At 40.4% G+C, this 17,002-nt stretch overlaps 1 protein-coding gene across 2 annotated transcripts in view; it reads right to left on the bottom strand.

Moving 5' to 3' along the window:
* LOC149781283 (nonsense-mediated mRNA decay factor SMG8-like) overlaps nucleotides 1-17,002 on the bottom strand; it is a 161,143-nt gene that overhangs the window by 26,754 nt on the left and 117,387 nt on the right. The window lies entirely within an intron of this gene.

Below are 17,002 nucleotides of genomic sequence, written 5' to 3'. Positions count from 1 at the left end.
TATATTTGCAACATTATCATCACAATGTCAACAACTCGTCTCACCCCTGCCTATATTTGCAACATTATCATTACACTGACAACAACTCATCTTACCCCTGCCTATATTTGCAACATTATCATCACAATGACAACAACTCGTCTTACCCCTGCCTATATTTGCAACATTATCATCACAATGACAACAACTCATCTTACCCCTGCCTATATTTGCAACATTATCATCACAATGACAACAACTCATCTTACCACTGCCTATATTTGCAACATTATCATCACAATGACAACAACTCATCTTACCCCTGCCTATATTTGCAACATTATAATACAATGACAACAACTCATCTTACCCCTGCCTATATTTGCAACATTATCATCACAATGACAACAACTCGTCTTACCCCTGGCTATATTTCCTACATTATCATCACAATGACAACAACTCATCTTACCACTGCCTATATTTGCAACATTATCATTACAATGACAACAACTCATCTTACCCCTGCCTATATTTGCAGCATTATCATCACAATAATAACAACTCCTTCTACAAGGTTACATTGTAACATTATCACAACAAGAATGAACTCCTACACCTCCCCACAACATTACATTATGCCATTATCATCACAGTAATGATAATTACTCTTCCTTCCCAAAGGCTACATTTAAAACATAACCACTACAAGAATGTCACCAACAGCCCATCCCCCCAGGGATACATTTGCAACATCATCATGACAATTCCTCCTTCCCCCAAGGTTACATTAAGCAGCAGGGGGGGGCGAATCAGACATTTTGTCCAATCGTCATTTGGCTTAATTAATACTTTCTGCACTCAGCGGATCCGGTGTCGTCAGCGCCCGGTAAAAAAAAAACGACGTCGTCGTCGGGGGGGGGGTCGTCCAATCGTCATTTGGTTTAATTAATACTTTCTGCGCGCCGATCCCAGCGTCGTCAGCGTCCGGTAAAAAAGCGCGACGACCGCGTCGATGTCATTGCCCCCCCTGCTGCTAAGGGGTTATTTACAATGATCTTACAAACAGAGTGATTACTAACTCCTCCTCTTGTAGATCAATTAGGTTATTTGACTGATTGGTAAGTCTAAAATTAATTCTTGTTAAAAACCGATTATGGCATCGCATATAAACCGGATTAATCGGGCTCTCAACGATTAAGAATCCGGGAGGGGCTGTTGGTGAAAATGAATAAAGGATATACCCCTGTTGAGCTTGATTTGATTGCTTGGTATCTACCTGGTAACTCCCTTCGATAACATCACACACTAGATTGATTGCTATCACCGATGCGATATTTACGTTGTATGGAGCAATATGCCTACCACCATCTCCGTTATCGTGTCTGAGGATAGTTGATGGACCGAGAAAATCATTAAGAGACTTTCTTAGTTCTGGCGCGTTGTATCCTGGAAACTTGAAATCGGGTAAATCGGCTTCTGTGATATTATACTCGGTTAGGAATTTTTGTTTATTATCATCGCTGTTAGCGGATATTATTTTAACGATTTGTTCATTAATATATTCCATGTCTGATATAAGTTGATTTAACACCTCAACGTGTTTTCGTGCTTTTGTTTTCCGTAGTTGTTCTAGTTGCAATTGGTAATTACGATTAATCTCGATAAAAGCACTAGCGATATCATTTAAATTAACTGTGAACACGACGGACAATTCAGGAGTTTCATTATGCTGAAAATACCATTGTATGGTATTCCTGTCTTTAAATATAAACCTGCTGGGTAATAACGCGTTTTTTATAATAGACAAATCATCTCGATAACTGGGATCAATTTCATGATACGATCGCGCATTCGTGTGCAAGTCCGCGGGGATTTCATGAGGTGGATTCTCAGGCCAACCTAGTATGGTTCTTATTGAACTGTTATAAATATCAACCATATACCCCGGTGTGCTTATTTCAATCGTCGACGATAACGTCGGTTCATGAACCGTAATAGCGATTTTTGATTCTTTTCCTGTGATCGATTTTATCCTGCGTTGAAATTCTTTATTGATTTGTTCTACTTGGTATGACCCAGTTGGTATTGTAACCTCATTCCAGTCTGGGGTCCCATTGGGTTTATTTGTCCATGCAAAAACCAGCGAGTTATTAGGTTGTTGTCCGTTAAATGCTTCCGCTCGGATATTAGGCCAACTGTGATATACTCGCAATTTTGCCAGCGCTATTTCCTTCACTGGAATCGGAGAAGGGAAGTTTACACTGAATTCTGGCTTCGTTGATGTTATCGATATCATACTTGTCTGTACCGGAGTGGTGTTCTCCGCGATCCGTTGAAGTAATTGAAACCCTTCGGGGTTCAGCGACATTATTATTATTCGCTGTTTCTAGTGTTTAATTTCAACACCGAATATTAACAACCTGCTTGTTTTCAGGAGAATGTTTTGAGCCCATTGAAGTGGTTTCAGCGACGTGGTTTCCAGCTTCCAGTTGAAAATCCTCGATTTTTGACATCGCGGAGTCATACAACTGGACCATCGTGGAGAATTCAACATCGGATATAAACGAATTATCTATCGCCAACGAGATCAACCCGGAAAATTTCGAGTACGCGTCGGATACTATTTGATGTTTTACTGTATACTCGTTGAGTTTTTTCTGAGAACACGATGATATCTTTCTAGTGATTGCGTTGGCGACTCCAGCAACTGTTGTCGCCGCGGAGATAGCAATTGGAACAGCGATCGGGGGCCATCATGGTCACCGTGGATAAAATAACACCGGTACCGGCTACTATACCTGACACCGAGTACACGACCGCGTCGATGGCGGTTATTTTTCGACGGTATTTTTTTTATTTTTATACGGTATTGTTCGGAAAGCGTTTTCAAATTCGCGGAGAATTCTTTTACGGTATTGAATCGATATTGATGTGACGTCGGTGATACCTCTGATTCAATTACCTTGGTGGTCATTTTTATTTTAAAAGAGCTAGTGTTTTTAATTACTTAGATCCGCTACAAATTCCACATACCATGTAATGTTTGCCCTGGTTAAATTTCTATCAACGGCATAAATTGTAAACGGTTCAGTTGCGTCCTTGTCTATAATTGTTGATATTGTATTGTTAAACCCGGATGAACTCGACGATAATATATTAAACTGCATCATTGAAACCAGTGTCAATCGATAAATGCCCTTAACAGTTGCGGTAATATTTACTATATTCTGTGTAGGAGTCCAACTGAATGATCCATGCCGAATCGTGTATACTGTGTTGATGGTGTTTTCATGAGGGATTTTTATTTTTGTCATTTCCGGTAGTCTGTCTTTGATATCTGTAACATCAGCTCTGATTGTTCCTATTTCCTGTGTATGCGCGTCTATATTCCCCTTAATCGCTGCAACATTAGTTTTGATTGTTTCTATTTCCTGTGTATTCTCGGTCATACTTTTTTTGTTCGCTGCAACATCAAGTTTGATTGTTCCTATTTCATATGTATGCACGTCTATACCTTTTTTGTTCGCTGCAACATCAGTTTTGATTATTCCTATTCCCCGCCAATACGCGTCTACATTTTTTTTGTTCGCTGCAACATCAGTTTTGATTGTTCCTATTTCCTGTGTATGCGCGTCTACACTCCTTTTGTTTGCTGCAATATCAGTTTTGATTATTTCTATGTCCTGTGTATGCGCGTTTACATTATTTATGATCGTTGTAACATCAGTTTTGATTGTTTCTATTCTCCGTCCATGCGAGTCTACATTATTTATGATCGTTGCAACATTAGCGCCGATTATTTCTATTTCCCGTTCATGCACGTCTACACTCCTTTTGTTCGTTGCAACATCAGTTTTGATTGTTTCTATTTCCTGTCCATACGCAGTGATATCATTTATAGTTATTGTAATTTCATCCGGTTTGACATTTTTTCTACCAAAGAATTTATCAACGGCGTCATCAACCCTGTTAACATTTTTTCGTAACGAGGTAAATTGGCCCAACAGCGTTGTAAACTCCAAAATACTATTTTTTATCCCTACAAGATTCGGTTCGGTCACCGTCGGGGTCCCAAAAAAACTAGCAGTAGTGAGTTGTATACCGGTGACAGACTTTTGTATCCCCTCGAACTAATTTGCTTGCGCGTTAAATTTATCATAGAAATTTTTTAACGAATTCGACATGGATATATAATTGTCGCCCAGTGTATTTATTTTTCCATTTATCGTCAAGATGGATTCACCTGATTTAAGTCGTCCGTCGCCGGTATATAGCGCGATAGTGTTCTCGGCGGCATTACGCTGTCGTGTTAAAACGTCATCCAGCGACACATTACTGGATTTCAATTTACCCTGGCGGTCTTGAAATACAACTATTTCGCCCGGGTCAACACTGGTTAGATTTAACGTATCAGCGATTTCATCCTCGATTAGTTTTTTTATGTCATCGGTGGCGAGCGTTTCCGTGGATTCTTTCAGCGCCGAAACCGGTCGTCCCCAGATATCAATCATTATTATTGTAAAAAAACACAGTGTTTTTAATTAACCCGCCGGGCCTCTACGACCCCACTAGTGTATTCGTTTACAACCACATGAGGTGGTTTCCGCGATGATGAAATCGCCGCGAGTACGTTCAATACCTCACGGCCGCATATCGGTGGGTCACTTAATTGCTGTGTTGGCAGCGTGGAATAAAAAACCGGGGCTGAACACGCCCGGATATACCGCATGAACTCGTTTGGCGGGGCTAACCCGTATGAATCAAAATAGACGATCGCACGCGGATCAATTGCGTATGCAACCCAATGAGTTCCCGCTCCGGAGGATTTATCGAGGTTAATTATACCGGTTTCAATATTCCTTGGTTTTGTCAGTAATTGATCCCTCATAAAAACACCTATGAAGTTTTTTTTATCGCTAACGCGTTTGCGGCATCTATTAAATCAAAATTAGACATAGGAGTCATTGACTCTTGCGTTAATAAACGGTTCCCGGTAGTCTTAGACCCTTCCCCGAGTACCATGAATACGGGGTTCCCGGTAGTCTTAGACCCTTTCCGGCTACGGGTCGTCCTCGTTTCTTTTTTTTATAGCCTTTCCCGGTTGCCTTCTTCAATGCCATTCCCGCCGCGGTACCAACGGCTCCTAACGCCGCCGCCTTCGCCACTGCTGGGGCCGCCGCGGCAATCAACGCTGGAATCTCAGCTAACAGCGGAAATATCCCACCGGTCCTTTCCATGTTTTTAATCGCTGCGGCCGAAAAATCTATTTGAACACCCTTTTTATTCTTCATCGCATCATTGAAATGTTTTATTTGACGCGCCGTCAACGATATCTTATGATTACCACCTGCCATCTGTGACGGCTTTAACGTTATTGTGGTTCCACATTGTTTAGCCGACTTTGATCGTAATTTCTTGACTTGACCATCGGTCAACTCTACACCGACAACACTATACGACATTTTTATTGTAAACGCGTTTGTGTTTTCAATTACATGTTTTCCACTGGTGCATCAACGATTCTCATTCGTCCACCAACACCTTCCAACAGCATTGATTTATCGCTGAGAATGACAGCAACCGCTCTATAATCAACACCACCCGGGGCTATACGAGCTCGGAAGTGTATATCAACGACGGACTGTCTCGTTAAATCAAGATGTTCCAGCGAAAAGTAATAAATCGGATACAGGTTTTTAAAATCAAGTTGTGATATTTGCAAACTGGTGTCGACGTTTTGATCACGCGCCATAAATGACAGCATCCGATGATACACACGTGCGACATGGTTGTTGTCGTAATTAAGCTGTATATCCTCGGATGGTTCCTGTTGTCCGTTTATTCTCAGCGAAACCTCCCTGACTCCTAATCGATCAAATATCATATGGCTGCGTTCTTGATTACCCAATCGATCCCTATTCTGTAGCGCTATAAATATATGACGCGGGGCTGAAACGCCTTGTTTTGATGCCAGGTGCCATGTAAATGTATCAGCGACATTATCCTCTTTAGCATCAGTTGTTACCGCTAGCCAACTCAACAACGATTTCCCCCCGTTCCATAAATGATAACAATCGTGCTTCCGTGGTAACTGATGGAGTCAACACCGGCATCCACAATGCTATTTTAGTTAAAACGACTTTACCGGCAGCGACACCAGCAGCACGCCATATTGCATTGTTATCATCGCCCCTTCGCGTTAGCGCGATTGTATGCTTAGCACCATAGATAACTTTTCTGACATTTCTACAAAATCCGAATATGTGATGAAGTGGAATCGCGCATGAAAACTGTCGGCGTTATCCTTGTAATGTTGCTACTCGTGTTGCAAACCCTAGATTAAAAGTATCGTTAGTACTTTTTATAATAGTAAAATTGTCACCTGGTCTTGCCCTGCGGTCTGGGTTGGCTGCTTCAGCTTGATTAGCAACTGAAGTATCTTGTGGTGTCAGCACGTTAATGTACTGAATATGATCAGCGTTATTAGTGGTATCCTTTGCGAACATCATAGATGGGCCCGCCGATCTTGTATAATCATCTGAGTATCTCGCTAGCCCAATTATCGTCGTTGCAACATCAACCTCGCGTTCTATTGATTCAATTTCTCGCCCGTCAATAAGATATCTGGCACTCTCAAATAACGCCATGATACCGTTGTTGACAAAACCAACTCGAACACGACCGTCATTTGCGTATGGTGCATTATCGGCAGCATTTGTTACAAGTTCTCCCTCAATTTCGATAAACGCTTCACACGGCAAAAAGTATTTACTGGTATCTTGGACTTGAAGTTCAATTCGCGATCGTAGGTCGGCTTGTGGTGGTTGATAGGAATAAAATTGATAATCGCGGACAGAATCATCCCTGCCCACTGGGGCGTCCATATCAAACGCGGGATCAGCGGTTCGCGCAAACATTTTATTATTTATCATGTTGATGTTTTCAATTGCAATTCATCAACGTCGTTTTCGTCGTAAATTCTTTAAATTTTGTTTAAGGCCACTTCCCGCTATCGCGTTCATGAGCGCGTTGGTTGTTGCATCGGTGGATGGCTTTGCCATCAATGACTGAGCCGCCAATGACTCTAGTTTTTCTTCCACGGCGTTATTTATTACTTTATTGACATTTGCAGGCATCACTGTCGTTGATGGCATCACCGGTGGTTTCTGTTTTTTTCTTCTCACCAACGACATTAGTTTGTCCTTTGCTGCAGAAAACGCCTTTCCGGCAACATCGATTCCCTTATCACGAATAACATCAATAGCCTTCATTCCTAATTGTTTGGCTAACGGCGCCACTTTTGGAGCCATTCTTGTAAATAACCCCGCAATGGTGCTACCGAGACCGTCTCCGTACCACGCGCGGTATACAGGCAATCGTGAGTTTACCACGTAGACGCTGACTGGTTTATCATGGTTGTAGTGTATAATCATCTTTATTATAAAAACACCAGTGTTTTCCAATTAGTGATTGGTCAATCGCTGTAATGACCGTGGTCATCAAAACCGTCCATGAGTTCGTCTATGAGCGTTCGATATACATTAATGTCCATGATACCACCGGCAAATAACCGCCTGCAAATATCAGCGGCCTCATTGATTATTTCCGGAGAGTTATTTCCGGCTCGTTTTCCTCCGATTAGTACTTCCAGCCGTGATATATCACTGAGAACATTACCAGGACATGAAACGCTAGCGTTGAAACCAGAAGAGTTTCCAACGGAGTATCCTTTTCCGTGCTTTGGTCTTTTACTTTTTACTTTCTCGTGGTAATACATTTTTATATTTACTTGCCAAATACACTATTCTTGTCCAATCCTTTAACGACTTTATATTTTTCTCGTAATCGCTATTGATATACATCTCTCGTGAATCCTTATCAAAATTTATGGCAGTAAAATTAACTAATCCTTCGTAGCTGTTAAAGGCTCTAATTTTATCTATTGCGGACTTTGTAAGTACTTTAGAGGGTATATTTTCTTTTATCTCCTCCTGTTCTTGTATTTCTTCCGGTATTTCTTCCGGTATTTCTTCTGGTTCTCTTGCGGTGGCGCCTAGTTCTTCTTCATCGGCCATTGTAACATAAGGTTCTTGTGGGTCCGTTATAGCGAGTGGTGGCGGCCTCTCCCTCCGTTGGTGTGTTGTAGCAACCGCTATTTTCGCAGGAAGTGTTTCCAGAGACTCTTTTGTTTGCTCGGTCTGAGCCGCTATCTTTTCAAGCGCACCGAGGACGGGCACAGTTGCGCTTTTTACCGGGGCAAAGAGTTGTTCACTTCCAACAGCAAAATCAGTTTGTAGTTGTTGCCGCGTTTGAAGTTGTTTTCGGACCCTGTCTCGTAACGGTATGAACTTTTTAAGCGCTGCTAGCCGCTCTCTGGCTAGCCGAGTAGTAAGTGATTCGCCTACCATTATTGCAAATTGCTCCGTAATTTCTAATTTCCCTGTGGCAGCGTCAGACGCACGTTACCACGACCTATCGGGGGGAAAAAAAATGTATACAACGTAAAAATTCACTTCCGTACGCTACATGCCATTAAATTGGGGGCTCCACGGAATTTTCGTCTATAATCCTTCTAATGTTTTTAATTTTATTAGAGATTTCTCGACGCCGTTCAAAAGCCTGTCCGAGTTTTTGTCGTATTTTTTCAACGGTAGTAAACAATCCAATAAATGCATTTACGTCATTGCCATACAGGTTTTCATTGATCGTATATTGTAATCGCTTTATAAAAGAATACTCACGTGGCAAGGTATATCGACCTTTCTTTGATTGCTCGTTAATAATTTCATAATCGGACAATATTTTTTGGTTATCAAGCTTATCAGATAATACAATTCCTTGATTTTTTAATTTTGAAATCTCGGTTAATATATTATTGATCTCTTCGATATTCATATTCTTATAAAACATCTTATTTCTAAATAAAAAAAAAATATTTTACAAAATGAACCCTGCGTATCAATCCCGAGGTGTGTTATCTAGTATGAAGTTGAAACAGACAATTCGTCATGGTGACCTTGTCACGGTGACCTTATAATCGGAGGATTTATTTATATACGAAAATCGAATTCTGTGACCCGTCTTTTTTGAGATCGCTGTTTGATATACTCGTTCTGCAACAAATCGTACTGAGGCCCTACAAATGTCGAAATATTTTTCTGCCTCATTCATCGACTGAAATATTTTTTCCTCGTGCGTTGATGTATCAAACGATTTGACCCCCCTTGCTTGCTTTGAAAACTTACCAGTTTGGCCTTTTTTATTATTTTGACTCAGAGAGATGGCTTGCAGATTACACAGTCTGTTATTTTGAGGACATCCATCAATGTGATCAATAACAAGACCGTCGTTGATTAATCCGTTAAACGCTTCATATACCACCCTGTGAACAAGATAAATTTTCCCCCCGGCACCAAACACCAAATACCCGTGATTATTTACGGTACCAACCGGCTTCTTCAGTCTGCGGTTTCTAACAACGCCGTCGCGAGATGCCTCGTAATTAACGAGCACAGGATGCGGCTGAAATTCTTGGTTCATTTGTATAATAATACTACTTGTCTAATTCATTATTTGGTTTAATTATAAACCTTGCAATGTAGTCCTGATGAGTTTTGATGATTTTGTCCTTGACGGAGTCAATGACGGCGTTTTTTATTCGCTTGTCATAATAGCGTTTTAGTTCCCTGTATCGCTTTCCGCCACAATTGATACACAACTGTGATTTTCCTCTTACACCAACGTGGCAAACCAAGCACGGGAGGGGGCCATTTGAACCATTACGAACGCTTTGTAAATGATACCCACAGAATTCACCTCTACATGATTTATTGCACGGGGTTGTCGACCCAATCATCAACCATTTGCAGTGATTCATTATACTATATTCTTTCATTTAAATACTTGTTTTAATTATATGGAGGAGTTCGAGAGATTAGCAGCAATTAAGCCCTGGAAAAATATTAGGTTTAATCTCGATAGAGTCCTCAAGGACGCACCAAAAGCGTTAATAAACGATAGAACCCTGTTGAATAAAATACGCGATTGTATCAATGAATTCAAGCGTGATGGTGCATCTCATAGTTGGTCAACATTTCGAATTGATGGCGTTGTTGATGCTACCATGAACGACAAACGCGCGGCAACGATAATATCACACCTTGACGGTAAAAAGTATTTTTTCAGAGTAAAATTCATTGTCCGGGTGGAATCAGGTAACTGGATCATACGTGATAAATTTGAACCGGTTCTCAGCGACAAGAAATCAGTCATTGTTAGCCGCGACTCCAAGCCAGGGCTGTTAACCGGAATTGACAGACCATACTATGAACGAGCGTATCCTGAAACAGCAGTTGTCTATGGAATATACCCGTTAAATAAGAAACCTGATATCGGAAAACTAGCGCCGATGAAACAGTCAACGGGGATAAATTGTGTAGCAGAACGAGTAATAGAGCATTTTACAAATGCGTGTCGAGGAAATAAACTGACCGATTTACGACGTAGCAAAATAAACCAATGGGAGGAGACAGTGCGCGAGCGAGGAGCAACCATCAGCGACATAGCGAAATTAGAAACGTCGTTGAGATTTCCAATAACCGTTACAACAATAACCGGTGAAGTATTATATGAATCAAAGTATAAATCAAAGGGAGCCCCAATCAAAATTATTGATCATAACGAACACGCGTGGACGCCCGCGGTCACAATATTTCCACGGGATAGAACAGTAAAGTATATCCCGGGGGAATTCTTGGGAGAGGATGGTTTTCTCGCGGAGAGGAAACTATTTGATGCTATTGCTTGTTTGTGTAAAAACGACCCTGTGTCAGTGTGGTTACTTCGCAGCGCTGAAAACGATGCGGATACCTTTGATCAGTTTGTAAGACCAAACGGTGAATTATATCGCACTGAAGCGTTTCACAACAAGATGAAAAAAACCGCCATGGAATTTGAAGAGCATGATGAACAACTGCTAACAAATTGTTTTACGATTCCATCGGTTGCGGCTCATGTTGCAGCAAGGAAAAATGCGTGGAGACCAACGCGCAAGGAATTTCTACCGGATGTACAATCCAGTTGTTTGGAATACTATCACGGTGGACTATGGAACACTGAATACAACCGCGACGCTATGATTTCCGTTGATATGGTTGCCTGTTATCCAGCGAGTTTTCTTGGGTATGGATCCGCCGCTGAGTACTTTAAACGATTTGGACATCCCAGACATGAAATGACTCGTGTTGCTATTAATGGACCACTGCCTGATTTTGATTTAACCGGATTCGCTCGCATAGTATCATTTGAATTCGCAGCAGGACTTCATCGCTGTTGTTATATTTGGATCGGTAGACACATGGCTGAAAAGAGATGGCTTCCAATAGCGCTGCTACGGTTTATGATTCATTGTAGCATGCTTGTATCGTTGATTGTCAGTGACGCGATTATATCATACCGGGCGCAGACTGAAGTCTGGTTACCAGAACCAGAGCGTCTAGATAGCATAATTGACGAATATAGAAAACACATTGATGCCGACGAGGAATATATCATCGAATGGTCCAAAAAGATATTCAACCAACGAAACCGCGAGGCAAAAGATCTCGGTAGAAGAATAATTGGTAAGTTCACACAAGGTGGAAAAAAGATAGTCAGAGACACACTTCAGCGGAAGTTGTTTACGTTGCATAAGGAAAAGTTTCCAACGCGCCCAGTGCCGTTATGTTATAGACCCGCGGACACACGGCGGCAGAACATTGAAGTTGAAATCCCGGGCCCGACAGCGTCAGGGACAAAAAAACAAATTCTTGTGCTGAATGATATTGTGCTCGTTGATATCAGCGTCGTCGAGGACGCGCTACGTGCTGATAAATCCCCGTGGACACTAGGATACGCAACGACAATACATTCCTCGCGGGGATTAACCATCACGGACACAATTGTTTGGATGGTTGATAATCGCATCGAATGGTCAAATCTAGTCTATCTTGCAGTGTCCAGAGTACGGAGAATGAATCAGCTTCGAAGAATTGTTATTGACAAAGCCAGTGACAACGATGACATTATTGATGCTAGCGTCATTGATAGAAAACTCTCGGGTTACCGCCAATAGGATAAAAAAAAACAGCGACGTTTTGATATTGATGCCGAATTAATAATTGCGTTACGACAACAACAGAATAATCACTGCGCGAGTTGCAATTGTGTAATGCGCTGGCGTTATTCGGATAAAGACGCTCGCCAATTTACCGTGGACAGGATCGATAACAGTCTCGGTCATGTCAAAAACAATGTAAGGTTGACCTGTCTTGAGTGCAACAGACGCAACGGCGCTAGTTAAGACCACGCGGGGGCAATTGAGTATCGTCAGGTATCACTTGTAGTTGCTCGCGTGTAAACCCCCGCTGTGGGGCAGTTGAATCCAGTCTATAGATCGGTGGTCTACCAGTTGATCGTGTTATCGTTGATATGTTATGTGTGGTAACACTCCAAATAGGATCAGTAGCTCTTTTATTACCGCCTTCAAGTTCTCCTGGTTCATATAAATATCTAACAGTGACATTGCCGAGAATCGGCTTGGAAACGCTATCTATTTTTGATCTTCCGGGTATATACTTTTTTTTTATTGCGTCGCTGGGCTCCATGTTGATTGCTCGGGTAATCTCGTTATTTAACGCTGCAATTACGCCTGGCAACCTTTTAACCCATTCACGAGATCGTTTTTCTTGGATGAATTCCTTCGCGTATTGATACCCAAATAACCGTTCAGCAAGAGTCCGATTGAATCGTTCAACAATTGCCTGATCACAATGTAGCGCAGTATGACCTCGTCGTACCGCGACGTTATGATGTTTCAACGCTGATAAAACAGCACCGCGAAATTCATTGCCAGGATCAACTTGTAATAGATTTGGCCAGCGCAGAGGACCCCTTCGATAAATCCGCTCAAACGCACCAGCTACTTCAGTTGCTGACTTTGTTTTCAAGGGCTCCGCTTGTTTGTATCGACTCGCAACATCAATTACAGTTAGCGCGTATTTGTAACCGTTGTCATGCGGCAGAAATAATATGTCAGCTTGATGAACTTCATTGGGTATGGTAACATCAAAGCGCGAGAAGTTGATTTGTTTAGGTGGTGGTAGATAGATTTGCCATATAGCCTGTTTGGATAACCAATTAGCCGCAGTGGCCTTTGTTACCTTTGCAGCGCTTGCGAGTTTACCAATTGCGGCCTTCCCCTTCCAGTATCCTCTCGGAGAATAATAGATGGATTCCATGTTGTTATTATAAACGCTAGCGTTTTCAATTACCAGCACGAGAAGCTCCGCTTCCAATCATTAATTTACCTTTCATAGCCGATTTTACCAACCATGAAGCCAATTTTTCTTTGAATGATTTATCAGGAATAGCATTTAACGCGTGAATTAATTTTACATCCGCGATATGACGCTGTTGCAGATCGCTACTTTTGTAGTAAGCAACATCATGAGCATGACACGCCTTATCGATAGCGTTTATTGGATACTCACCGGGTTTGGGCTGATTTTGATCATCGAGTCTGATATCTAATCGTGTTCCGGGGCCACAGTAGCTATATCATGGGAGGTGCTTTTCTCCTGGATACTTTGCCCACGGGGTTCCGGGGAGTTTTGATAACTTGGCTGCAATATCACCTCCTCGCTTTTTTTTAAAGCATCCCCGGGTCTAATAGAAATAAATCTAAATTTCTTTGTACCGCATCGTGCACACTTACCAGTAAGTGCCGATCTGTTATTTCTTGTTGTAACGGTTGTCATATCATTTGTGCCAGTACGCACTCTACACTTCACACAATATAAATCCATAATTTATGTATAGAGATATGAATATAATTGATTTTTCGGCGACTAAAACAAGAGAACCAGTTAAGCATGTTGCAGCGTTACCAAACTCGATCCGGATGATTATCATCGGACCATCTGGATCCGGCAAGACGCAATTGTTACTCAATTTAATAATGAGATGGATGAAGTGGGATAAGTTGTATTTAATCGCCCCTAGCGTAGATGATCAACGATGCTACGAGGTGTTGAAAGATTTTAACGAGAATGCATCAGCGATCGCTGAAAAAAATGTTATTGAGTTTATTACAGATATCAATGATGCACCAGGTATTGATGATATTGATGGCGACGTTAACAATCTAGTCGTGTACAATGATGTTATGTTAGACAATCAAAAAAACCCAGCTAGGATATTTTCCAGAGGCAGGCATAAAAACACCGACGTGATATATGTCACTCAACGATACACTCAGATTCCAAAAGTAATCAGAGACAACTGTAATATTCTTGCTGTATTCAACGGCGTTGATACACACACGCTACGAAATATCTGGCAAACTTGGTGTGGCGGTGACATGGACTTTAATGGTTTTCGAAACTTTTTTAGTCATGCTCAGTCGACCCCACATGGATTTGTAACGATAAATTTACATGATCCTCGGACACGATATCGTATCGGACTTGACCAAATATTCGGTTAAATTGTAAATAACCCCTTAGCAGCAGGGGGGGGCAATGACATCGACGCGGCCGTCGCGCTTTTTTACCGGACGCTGACGACGCTGGGATCGGCACGCAGAAAGTATTAATTAAACCAAATGACGATTGGACGACCCCCCGACGACGACGTCGTTTTTTTTTTACCGGGCGCTGACGACACCGGATCCGCTGAGTGCAGAAAGTATTAATTAAGCCAAATGACGATTGGACAAAATGTCCGATTCGCCCCCCCTGCTGCTCATTATAATATTATCTTCTCAATAATGACAATGGCTGCATCATTTATTTCTCTTAACAAATCTCTAATAAATGTGCTGTGTAAATGAACATCTGTCTTGCATCTCTTCACAACTGAATATTACATATATATCATACAAGAGTACAAAATGTTTATATGTCAAAATGATGACAACATGAGATTCCAAGACTATGTCAAAATGAAGACATCATGTAATCGAATGACTATTATGTCAAATTGATGACACCATGTAATACTAGGACTATAATATGTCAAAATGATGACACCATGTTATACAAGGACTATACGTCAAAATAATGACACTTTGTAATACAAAGATTATTATGTCAAATTGATGACACCATGTTATACAAGGAATATACACCAAAATGATGACACCATGTAATACTAGGACAATAATATGTCAAAATGATAATACCATGTAATACAAGGACTATATGTCAAAATGATGACACCATGTAATACAAGGACTATATGTCAAAATGATGACACCATGTAATACAAGGACTATTATGTCAAAATGATGACACCATGTTATAGAAGGACTATATGTCAAAATAATGACACCATGTAATACAAGGACTATAATATGTCAAAATGATAATACCATGTAATACAAGGACTATATGTCAAAATAATGACACCATGTAATACAAGGACTATATGTCAAAATGATGACACCATGTAATACAAGGACAATAATATGTCAAAATGATAATACCATGTAATACAAGGACTATATGTCAAAATGATGACACCATGTAATACAAGGACTATTATGTCAAAATGATGACACCATGTTATACAAGGACTATATGTCAAAATGATGAAACCATGTAATACAAGGACTATAATATGTCAAAATGATGACACCATGTAATACAATGACTATTATGTCAAAAAGATGACACCATGTTATACAAGGAATATAATATGTTGAAATGATGACACAATGTTACACATGGACTATAATATGTAAAAATGATGACACCATATAATACAAGGACTATATGTCAAAATAATAGCACCATGTAGACAAATACTATACAATGTGAAACTTTTGACATCAAAGGATACAAGTACAGTAAAACCTGTTATGAGAGACCACCCCTTCTGCCAACAAAAAGCGGTCTCTCAAAACAGGTGGCTCGCATAGCAGATTTGTACAAAAAGACCAGTTCCCAAGTTTCAGAACAATTTCAAGAAAAATAACCACAATCACTGTACATGTATTCTATTCTTTATTAAAAGTTCTTGCTAAAGTATTGTATGCATTCATCTAAAAACAAAATTTTATAGCAATAAAGATTAAACATGAAATCATATTTACATCTGAAGATCACATATTTTAGGAAATGAAATCATTTCTGAATTACTCGTTTTCCTTTATAACAACCTAAATTTGTTTTACAGATGTTTAAACCACTTTTGAGCAAGTGGTCTGCTTTTTATCATTCTTTCAGTTACAATAATTATTTTCTCCAGTCTTAAAATTTGTCTTTTTTTAGCTGGGGGTTCATCCATTGGTATTATGGTTCAAGGTGTAAACATTAATAATGCTCAATATTGACTGTAAAGATGGTTTTGACTGTGCTTTGGGAAAATATGAAAAATCTATACATGTCCATTGTATATGTAACAATTAATGAAATAAAAAGAAACAATTATCTCATCCAGAAGCAGAACCATTTACTCAGAGACAAAAGTCAACGGCTTCATTCAGAGATGACATGCAGGGATTAACTCTATAAGCAATGTGTGTAACCCAGTCACACAAACTTGAATAGATGACAGCTTTGTGATTGGGATGTAATCACCTAAATTCGGGGGCAAATACAACAAACATCACAAGTCTTGAACACTATCAATCAAATCCCGCAAAGGACGTTCTCTTGCTGGTTTAATAGACAATGACCTTATACACCCCCAGCAATACATATTAACTCTATAAACAAACAATATATGCGACCACTATGTCAACTTTGGCACTATAACGGCAATTTGTGACATGTAGATTAACCTGGGTTATGGGCTGTATCATCTATCACTGGTAGCAACAATCCATTTTTTTTAACAATATTCCTTTTATGTTTGTTTTTTATCAGAACAATCATTACTAATCAAGTGGTCATTGTAACAACTGATTACATGTAAGTCAGTGGTGTCTGTCTGTTCTCACCATATGGTCGTTGATTGGGATGACGGGTCATACAATAAA

Source organism: Sinohyriopsis cumingii, chromosome 15, assembly GCF_028554795.1.
Source record: "Sinohyriopsis cumingii isolate HCF-2022 chromosome 15, ASM2855479v2, whole genome shotgun sequence".
Classification (NCBI taxonomy): Eukaryota; Metazoa; Mollusca; class Bivalvia; order Unionida; family Unionidae; genus Sinohyriopsis; species Sinohyriopsis cumingii.
The sequence above is the reverse complement of the archived record's forward strand: the minus strand, read 5'-3'. Positions and strand labels throughout refer to the sequence as shown.